The following is a 10,431-nucleotide window of genomic DNA, read 5'->3' as shown; positions in this document are numbered from 1 at the left end:
TGCATGGTAAACAATGTATTTACCAAACCTTCATTTCAAAAATGCACAAGTAGATTTGTTGCAACTTTTTTTATTTCAGCACTCAAAACATTTACACAAGCTAAGAAAAGGGAAGTTGTCTCAGAGCTCAGCAGCATAATTCCTCTCAGCATTTCCTCCTAAACCACATATTTACCTTCTGTAAAAGTTAACACTATTCTCTGCATTTACAGTAATTTTAACTGAAAAATATGGTTTCTTCCTACTGTGCTGCCTGTTAGCCAAGAAGCAAAGTTTTCTTCTATCGACTAAGTGAATTATCAGTAGGGTGCTTAGCTCCTGCTTTGCAGGAAGTAGTTTTATTTTACTTTCTTTTTCCTACTTTCTTTTTGTCTTTATAAGCAAAGGGAAATTAAACCAATCATACTCTTTAGACATGTGACATAGATGTTTTCCGTTTTTAGAAATAGTTAAACAGTTGCAAGTTGATGGCAGTTTGAGATAAGAAGAAGACGTACACGATTCGGTAGGTAAGAAAACCTTTAATTAACCTTAATGCGATTCATGAAACCTATTGTTAAAGATGTATTGTAAGAGGTACATTTATATATCCTTTGCCAGAGACAAATTCAGACACAAATTTTAATATTTCAATAACTGTTATTCCTCTTGGTATTCACTTTTGTACTACAGGCATATGATATGCACAACTGTGAGAGGTGCCCAAAATATAGTCATTTAAAGGGCCAAAACCAGGCTTCAGTTACCTTCTCACAGCTGTGTAAGTTAGGACACAGTTTAGAACTTAATTCTTTAGGGCTAAACTGTTCTGAAAGGGGAGAAAGGAGAACATAAAAATCTTTCTCCTCCCTGTGCATGCTAATATCTGCTTATTACATGATTAGGTCATGCAGTTCCACAGACTCCAGACACTAGCTATTGCAACACCCTTTGTACTGTATTGCAAGGAGGAGGGACAAGAGCAGCCCATACGGTCTAATGAATCTCCTTGTAACACGTCATGCACAAACCATCCCAAGAGGGGTGAGAGAGAGGCAAGGACATACCTGTGGTCTTCCCTTATGTTGACTGGAAAGGGAGAGATGTTAATGAGGACAAGGCCTATTGGATGATGTAGCATGCGCCTTCCTTCTGTACTTTGATATTGCTCACAGAGGGGCTATGCTTCCAGAGCTTCTCTTTGGATTGTATGACTCTCTATTGTCCTTAATATATAGTCTTGTGTATAAATGTCACAATCTGACCCTCAATTTTGTTTAGAGAAATAATAGATCAGTAAAAGCATATATAACAAAATGTTATGCTTTAACTGAGGTCAGTATTCTAAGATTTTGTTTTGTGTGACAATATAATAAAGATTTGTTTTGATTACTTTGACTATTGCACGTTATATCTGAAAAAAAATCACTCGGTTTGACGTTCCATTTTACAATTTGCCTACTGACTATACTGTGTTTGGAGGACAGAGTTTTTAATACTTTGATGGCAACCCAAAGTTTCTGAACATCTCAGAGACAAAAGCATTTTGTTTATACTAAAGCACAGAAGGAAAAGGCAAGGAACATAAATAATAAGAGTCTGTATTTGACCATTTGATACTTTTAATGTGCACTGTTGCAATGTTCTTTGGTCATATGAAATTCACTTTTTTGAAGGGATGTAACATTTGTTTGAATTCACAAAGTCCTTTTTCTTTCTTTCCCCTCTAATTTAACCCACTTTTCCCAAGGCGAATTCAACTTAAACACATTTTTTTCCTAGAAAAGAAGAGTTTGTGCTCCATTTTTTAGATAGAATGCCCATTTACCCAATTATTTCAAGACCTATGATGGTACATATGGGCTGCCTATATGTGATAGGTGATTCTCTACCACATGTACAAACAGTAGTTATACTATCTTACTATACTTAGAAGAGAAGCTACTACCATACCATCTCTAAAGTGTGGCAAATGTTGAGTTTGATATGGTACCTTTTGTGTATATTAACACAGGCAAAATCATATGAGGGTGGGATGCTTCTTGCAGATGGGTGAGTGGGGCTGATAAGTAGATTCCTTCTGTACTTTGATCTGCTCAGAGAATACCCTACCCTCTCCTTGGTCTCCTTGTCAGAGCAGCTAAGCTGCAGTAAGGGGGAAGTAAACAGTTAATGAGCTTGTGTAGCCTACTTCAACTTTGGAGAAGAAAGGGAAGTAGGAGCCAAATTGCGTCACTGGTTTGGTCCTGGGTAAACACCCCAATATGTGCTGCCCCCTCCACTTAGCACTGCAGCCACAATCTAACTTGCCTAATTATATACAGTTGTACTGAAGAGGTATCCCTGATGCCAAGAATTGTTACTTGTCCTCAGCCATAAACTCTAAAGAAAGAGTTTTCAGCCAAGCTTTCAGGCAGTATGCAGTCTCAAAAATTCACAGTAACTCACCTCTTTACTGGTTCTTTGAAATGATATGTGTTAGCTTCACTCTGTGTAGCTCTCAGAGCTTGATTCAAAAATGGAGGTCTCTGGACTATTGGAATCACGGGCACCCGATGGCCTTTCTCCTCTTGTCTGGTTGAATGCAATGTACTCTGGGTGCTTTGAGACCACTCACCTGCAGTTCTCATCTTGCTATAAGAAAGTGTTATGGCCGTGCCTTTACTGTGGTATCAATCTCGGCCATGGAAGTTCTGCTAAATGTTTTTATGCTTACAAAAGTCTAATTTTTCCTCTAAAGCCGTCTCTTGATGCTGAGGTTCTTGGCTTTAGTTATGCGTACAAGAGAACAGATAATCTGGGAGCAGGGATGTGTGTCATCAATGACAGATTATAACATAGTATCTCTTAACCTCTACTGTCCACTAAGTATATCTATATCTATATCTATATATAACCTAGCATCTCTTAAGCTCTACTGTCCACTAAGCATATATATATAAAATGTCTTTGGGGGTGATGATTTAAAAATATTTAGATTATTGTTAGAATGCTGGCGTACTGGTTGCAGTTCCTTAGTGGAGGTTGTATTCCTGTTTGCACTTAGGAGACTTGATTTTGCAGGAAAAATACAGTGTACTCTTACCAAATTTACAGGACTTATTCTTTAAGTTGAGAATGTACTGTTGTGTGTCTCTTGCCCTGTGGTGTTGGGAGTTCATTCTCTCCACCAGCTGATGACACTTCATGGATGCATCAGAACCTAGCATTTTGTTGCTGGCAGAAGTTTTCTATATGAAGCAGCCTTGGTCATCTTTAAGGCTTCTCTTTTTAAGATGGCTCATTCAGAGGCAGTGAGCCAGATTAAGAATCTTGGCACAACTTCTGGACATGTTTCTTCCATGGTATGCCAACTGCCATACATAATACAAAAGTGACTTCTCTAGTTGCATAATTTGTCCAAAATCTGTGCCCTTATATGTCCTGTGTTGACATTGCAACAGAAGCAGATGCTGTTGTGACCATGAGGCCTAATTATAGTAATACCCTCTTAGCAAGGCTCACAGCAGGTGCCTTTCTTACTTCCAGCTTGGTTAGAATGCAGAAGCACATATGTTCTTTGTCTGAGCAATTGTGAACATGTTATGGATGCTTTGAGCTTTTAAAGTTAGGAGCAGGTTGGCTATTAGTTGACACTACTGGCTTTGAATGCCCATAAGAATACTGCCTCTGCCTATACTGGGGAGCTCACTGAACCTCAGTTTGACAGATATCGGCATTCACAAAAAATATCCACCTTTCAGGGAGTCCAGTAACATATATTAAGTCAACAGGGGATTGTGCCTTTTGCTGGATTGGACATGAGGTGTGGAACTTGATCCCCCTGAAGTGTTCCTAGGCCCATCTCTCCCTGATTTTGACAAAGCATCTCAAATATTTTTTTTCCAAAGGTGAGTTTTAGAATGAGCACTGTTAGTCTCCCATTTCTCCCCCCAGCCCTCATTATTAGACCCTCTGATTTGTTAGTCTGGTTAAATTTTAAGAATGTTTTTAAAATATGATTTAGTGTCATATAGGACCAAGTGTCAATGCAGCCCCTGCTCATTTTAAAGCCAAATGGGAGCTGCAGGTTCCCAGAATACTTAACTCCAGTCAGCACCCCACATTAGTCTTTGTTAGAAAATTTAGATATTTAACCTGTCTGTATGAAATTCCCCACCTTTATAGAAGGCTTTACTGAGCTGGTTTGTCATTGTTTGAATGAAAGGGCTACACAACAGATTTTGGTGCTATCTAACTCATCTTCTAAGACTTTTTAGGATCACAAATTACTAGGGAAAATATTAACCAAGGACACAAATAGGACCTTTTAAAAGACAAATTTAAGAACCACTGTCAGCAAGACCAGTTTTTTAAAGATTCTAGATAAAATGGTTAATGGTTGCTTAACACAATGAGCTGCTGTGGTAAAGTAATGCATTTTCCCAAAAAAGAAAATGGTCACCCATTTGAAATGGAAGGGTATTAAATACCTGAGCTTCTTAAAGTGTTCCTTGTAAGTCCCCTGAATATGTTTAAAAAACTTTCTCCCTGATTTTTGTTTCTTTTCCATCACTGTCTGTTTGAATCTTCGTAACACAGTCACATCCCAAAGGGCATCAGGGTGAGGGGTTGGCACTCTGTAGATATGGAACACAAAATAATGCATTAATCAAAGTGAAAATAATACATAAATACACAGTGATAAAAATGAAAAGGTTTCTTGCAGTAGCTGTACAGTATGATGCGTTGTGGGGAAGATATTCAGGTGGTATGATGCTACATAGAAATGAGAAGTAGTAGCTCAATGCATATTATGAACAGACTACAATTTTTCACAGAACCACACATTTAGTGAGCCATATAAAATGAAGTGTATCTCATATTCTGAAAACACTGAATTTTCACAAGAAAAATGGATAAATGCTTTCACAGATTTTTGCTTGGTTTTTCAAGTGCAGATGCATGGGTTGTTAATTATTATCATAAATAATGTTGTTTTGGAGGAAGACACAGGGCTAAAAAGTGTTCCTAATGCTTGACTAGTGTGGACACTGTTCTCTGCACGCTATAAAAGCAACAGTCTTGCTATTAATTTTTTTATTGTTTGAAATGTTTCATTGTTCCTAACAAATACAGTGTCTTTGGATATGTCTGCAACAGTAAAGTAGGACTGTATGTGCATTATGATGCAGTGATCAGAACACTAACCTGGGACTTGAGAGAACCGAGTTCCATTCAGATGGCCTGTGTTGCATTGGGCAAGTCTCTTAGTCACTCTGTGCCTCAGCTTCCCATCTGTAAAATGGAGTTAAAAACTCATTTCCCTGCTGGGATGTTTTGAGGATAAATAAATAAAGTCTGAAGTGCTGTTAATGGACATCGTCATAGAAGAATGAGGTGTCCTTATTTCTTTGGTTCTTCCTTCTGTATGAAGCAGAATGAAGACATAGATTTTCTGGTGTAATATTCCATAATTTATTTGTTTGCAGTAAACATTTGGGCTTTCCTACTACATAAGGTAGTCACTAAAATTATCGACCAACAAAAGGAAAATAGTTTATTTTAAACATATACTATTTTACAAATAAGATAAGGTATCCCAGGTATTTCTCCCTTATTGGCTTCAGTCATAGCCAATGAGATCAGTTAATGTGTGGCAAAAGAGACTAAACTTCACCAGTTAAATCTCCTGTCTTGAACAAATTCCCTTTGGGGCAGTTGTTTTTCTCTTTCAATCTTCTCTCCAGAAGCATAATGAAGAGAAGTTCAAGGCATGGGGAAGGAAGGGCAGCCAACTTCTATTCCTTTTAGTGCAGCATTAGAAAGCAATACAGGAATGCCTCCCAGTGCCTTGTCTGTCTAGTAAGGCAGACCCATGGAGTACAGAAGATACTGGGAGAGACCAGAGGCGCCTGAGAACTTCTAGGGACTCAGGCTGTTTTTCCTGTAGCTTATGGGGCTTAAAAAGTTTTCCCCACAGAGTGAAAAGGTGCAGGTTTATCATGAAGTAGTGCTCTCACTTCAGGAGCCACACCAGAGGCCTAATAGGGGAAAGCTGAAATGGGATCAAGGAATTGGCCATAATGGCTATGTCTACACTAGCCAAAAACTTCAAAATGGCCATGCAAATGGCCATTTCGAAGTTTACTAATGAAGCACTGAAATACATATTCAGTACCTCATTAGCATGCGGGTGGCCACGGCACCTCAAAATTGATGCAGCTCACCGCCGCGTGGCTCGTCCCAAAGGGGCTCCTTTTCGAAAGGACCCTGGCTACTATTCGAAGTAGGTGGGGTCCTTTCGAAAAGGAGTCTCATCTGAATGAGACTTGCAGCGGCGAGCTGCGTCAATTTTGAAGTGCTGTGGCCGCCCGCATGCTAATGAGGTGCTGAATATGTATTTCAGCGCTTCATTAGTAAACTTTGAAATGGCCATTTGCATGGCCATTTTGAAGTTTTTGGCTAGTGTAGACACGGCCAATGTGATTTCAAGGCAACAACAGGCAGGGGACAATATCCGGGTGGCTGGGGGGGCGGGGGAGCAGGAGAAAGCAGGAGAAGCCTCTGAGGAATGTAGGAAGCTGACTCCTATTGTTGTTTTTATTTCAGGTGGGAAGTGGGAGGCAGGGAGGCTCTTCATTTTCAGGAAGAGAAGGAGAGCTATGGTAGAAATTCTAGAATGGAAGCTGTTGGAGGCAAGGTGTGATAGGAGGAATTCCCAATATGTTAAGTGACTGTTGAACTTTTTTGAGAGTTCAAAAATAATTTTGTGTGTGCACACAGTGGATAGCTGCAGCATATCTAGCTGCCGAATCCGTACCACTAAGTCTGGAAAGCAACTGCAACTGGTTATAGCATTAGTAAGAAAATGCCTTTGATTGCATAACCATTTAAAACATTATGTATCATGGTGTTTAAATGCGTGGAAAGCCTGTGCTTCAGCATTTCCCTTGCAATACACATAGATGGAGCCATCATTCTTAGAGACTCATTGTGGCTAAATAATAAAGGAGTTTTTACTAATGTTAACTAATCTGATTTGAAGACAGAGCAGTTCTGGTTTTAATCTGTGGCCGATGGCTGAGGATCTTCCCCACCCTCTTTCGGATTTTCCCCACCCAGTTAATAGGTTAAAACTACAGCTGCTTTGTCTTTACTTGGATTTTCAGAAGGGCAAATTTAACGTGAGTTAAAAACACATCCTTTTTTTCTAGTGAAGGCACAGCCATAGTCAAGATGAAACTGAAATCTGCATTAGCAGATTTGTGAAGTCAGAACTGGTACAGCACAGCAAGGTCTTCTTGAGCTAATGAAATGTTTTTTTTTCCAAGCACCTTCAAATTCTTTATCTGTTGGCTCAATCTGTTGTATAATTCTAACAGCTTCTCATATTTGAAGTGTTTTGGTGCTAGATGTAGAACTGTGCCAAAATTCTCTTAATCAGTTGCCTATTGTGGGGAAGCATCTATTGTTTGGTGTTTATCTGAATCTTGCTCGAATAAGCTTTGCAAAATGATTCTGGAAATATTTCAAATGGGCTTTCCATGAGCACTTCTGCTTCTTGTTGCCACCATAAATGTTGCAAAACCAAATGTGTTTTTTTCATCAGCTCTCATCTGGTAGTATGAAGGAAACAACACTTTTCTGATCAATGTAACAGGCTCTATTCAATATGGATCTAAAAACTGCAGAAAATTCAGGATTCTTATGAGATCTAGCTTCCTAGTGAAAACAGTGTTCAGTGAAACAACAACAGTAGAGTGACACTTTTAAGTTTAGAGCTAGTTATGCTTAAATACGCTGGTTAGAATTTTGTAAGTCTGTTATTGATGGTGGGTTTTTCTTTCTCATTGCTACCTGTATCTGGGAGGATAGCTGGCTTGTAGTAGTACAGATGCTACTTCACAAGCTTAGCAGTGGGAGAATTAATCCATCAGCATTCCTTTAGGTCTAGTATTAGACTAATTAGATCAATGTGACCCCCCCAGCTCTGCTGCTGACATAATAGGCAAACAATCTTCAGTTTGTTGAACATAAGCTGTTATTTTTCCAGTTGTTTTCGGCACTGAGAGAGCACCAAAAGTTAACATATCTGAAGCACACCGCATCCAGTTTATGCAACCCAGCAATGGAAATCACTGTGGTTACAAGCCAAATGTTTTAAGATAAGGCACGTTATAAGTTACAAACAGGAAAGACTGTAAGCAGCTTGCATGGGCAGGGTTCCTTTTTCAGTGGTTCATGTTCACGTGGATTCCTTGTATTGCCTATTTTGGGTAAGACACAAAAGTGATGTAACCCACATAATGGCCGTGTCTACACAAGCCCCAATCTTCAAAATGGCCACGCAAATGGCCATTTTGAAGTTTACTAATGAAGCGCCGAAATGCATATTCAGAGCTTCATTAGCATGTGGGTGGCCGCGGCACTTCGAAATTGACGCGCCATGCTGCTGCGCAGCTCATCCCGACGGGGCTTCATTTCGAAAGGACCCCGCCTACTTCGAAGTCCCCTTATTCCCATCAGCTCCTTTTGAAAAGGAGCCCCGTCAGCATGAGCCACGCGGTAGCGAGGTGCGTCAATTTCGAAGTGCTGTGGCCGCCCGCATGCTAATGAAGTGCTGAATATGCATTTCAGCGCTTCATTAGTAAACTTCGAAATGGCCATTTGCGTGGCCATTTCGAAGTTTGGGGCTCGTGTAGACGTAGCCAATGGGTTCTATTTCAAACTTGAAAGATTAAGACCACACATCCCATAGGCCCTTTTCACTAAATGTGGGGGATAGAGGGAATAAGACCTCAATAATTTTGCCACATACTGTGCTTTTGGACATTAAACACTTGTAGAACACCGGATCCTTTAAGATAACTATAATTTTGGCTATGTCGACACTAGCACACTACGTTGAAGTAGCCTATTTTGATTTAAGAACATCAAAATAGGCTACTTCGACGTGTATCGTCTACACTTCCTCCAGGGCTGGTGCCATCAACGTTCAACATCAAAGTAGCGACAGAGAATGTCAAAAGGAGCTGCCCCGGAAGGAAATACAGAGCATCCACACACACAAGTGCTCCCCATCAAAATAAGGGGCCAGCAAAGCCCAAAGCCGCTCCCTTAAAAGGCCCCTCCCAGACACACACAGCCTGCACAGCACGAGATCCACAGAGCCAACAACCGATTGCAGACCCCTTGCACGCAGCATGGACCCCCAGCTACAGCAGCAGCCAGAAGCCCTGGGCTGAGGGCTGCTGCACGCGGTGACCATAGAGCCCCTCAGGGGCTGGACAGAGCATCTCTCAACCCCTCAGCTGATGGCTGCCATGGAGGACCCTGCTATTTTGACGTAGCGGGATGTGGATCGTCTACACACGCCCTACTTCGCAGTTCAATTTCGAAGTAGGGTGCTGTTGCCATCTTCGGATAGGAATAGCGATTTTGATGTCTTGCCACCTAACGTCGATTTCAACATTGAAATAGTGCACGGTGCATGTAAACGCAACGTGTACTATTTCGACATTGTGCCAACTACTTCAAAGTAGTTGGCTAGTGTAGACACATCCTTTATGTAAATCAGAACAAAGTGACATGTGCACTGATTTTATGCAGTAGTCATTCACTTATAAACATGAAAATGCTGTTTTATTCAATACTCTATTATGTTCCCTCTGCAACATTGTCTACAGATTGAACATCTCTAGTTCAGCACCTTTGGGACCTAACTGGTGCCGAACAAGTGAGTTTGCCAGACCATGAGAGGTCAATATTGTCCAGCACATTACCAACACTTCCATGGCTTATGTAGCTTTTAGAAAACAGTTAGAGGTAAATTAGAGCTAAATAGCAGCTGAATAACAACACAGAACACTGAGAGCCACGACTGGGGGCTGTAAACAAACATGATGGGACTACAGGAAACTTGGTCACACCCATGATAAGTGGTCATCTAGATAACTAAAATTATGCTGGATTAGGAATATTTCCAGATACACAGTGCCAGATTAGAGAGGTTCAACGTGTAATTTTCTCTCCAGTACATAGGTGTTATGCATTCCCTTGGGTCTAGCATGAATTAAAAGGAATCTTCAAGTGCCTGCTTAAAGAATGCCAGAGAAGAGTCTGAAGTCAAGACCAGTATGGTTGTGGGGTTGAGCATCAGATCTCCTTAATTATTGGACTGTTTGGTCATCAGAGTGTCTCCTTTTATTTGGTTGGCCCTCCACACACTTCTCATGTTCTTACAGAAAAAGCCTCAGAGAGCACAGCTCTGTGGAAGGCACAGTGTAGACCCTTCATAATGAGTATGTCTCTCTGAGTATGTCTATGTGGTAGCTGGGAGTGTGCCTTCCAGAGTACACAGAATTGTGCCCTCTCTGCTAAAGCTTGCATGGTAAAAATGACACATGGGGATTGTGGAATGGGTGGTAGCTTGAACAAGTCATGTGACCTTAAACCTGGGAGATTAGTCTT

The 10,431-nt window shown here is 40.6% G+C and overlaps 1 protein-coding gene across 1 annotated transcript in view; it reads left to right on the top strand.

The window, feature by feature from the left end:
* The first annotated feature begins 486 nt into the window (after nucleotides 1-486).
* The window catches only part of ARHGAP15 (Rho GTPase activating protein 15), a 500,572-nt gene continuing 490,627 nt past the window's right edge, over nucleotides 487-10,431 (top strand). Inside the window, exon 1 of the mRNA XM_075001536.1 lies at nucleotides 487-509. The gene's annotated coding sequence lies outside the window, so the exon portion shown is untranslated. The remainder of the gene's footprint in view (nucleotides 510-10,431) is intronic.

Source organism: Carettochelys insculpta, chromosome 8 (genome assembly GCF_033958435.1).
Source record: "Carettochelys insculpta isolate YL-2023 chromosome 8, ASM3395843v1, whole genome shotgun sequence".
In the NCBI taxonomy this organism is placed as follows: Eukaryota; Metazoa; Chordata; order Testudines; family Carettochelyidae; genus Carettochelys; species Carettochelys insculpta.
The sequence above is the reverse complement of the archived record's forward strand: the minus strand, read 5'-3'. Positions and strand labels throughout refer to the sequence as shown.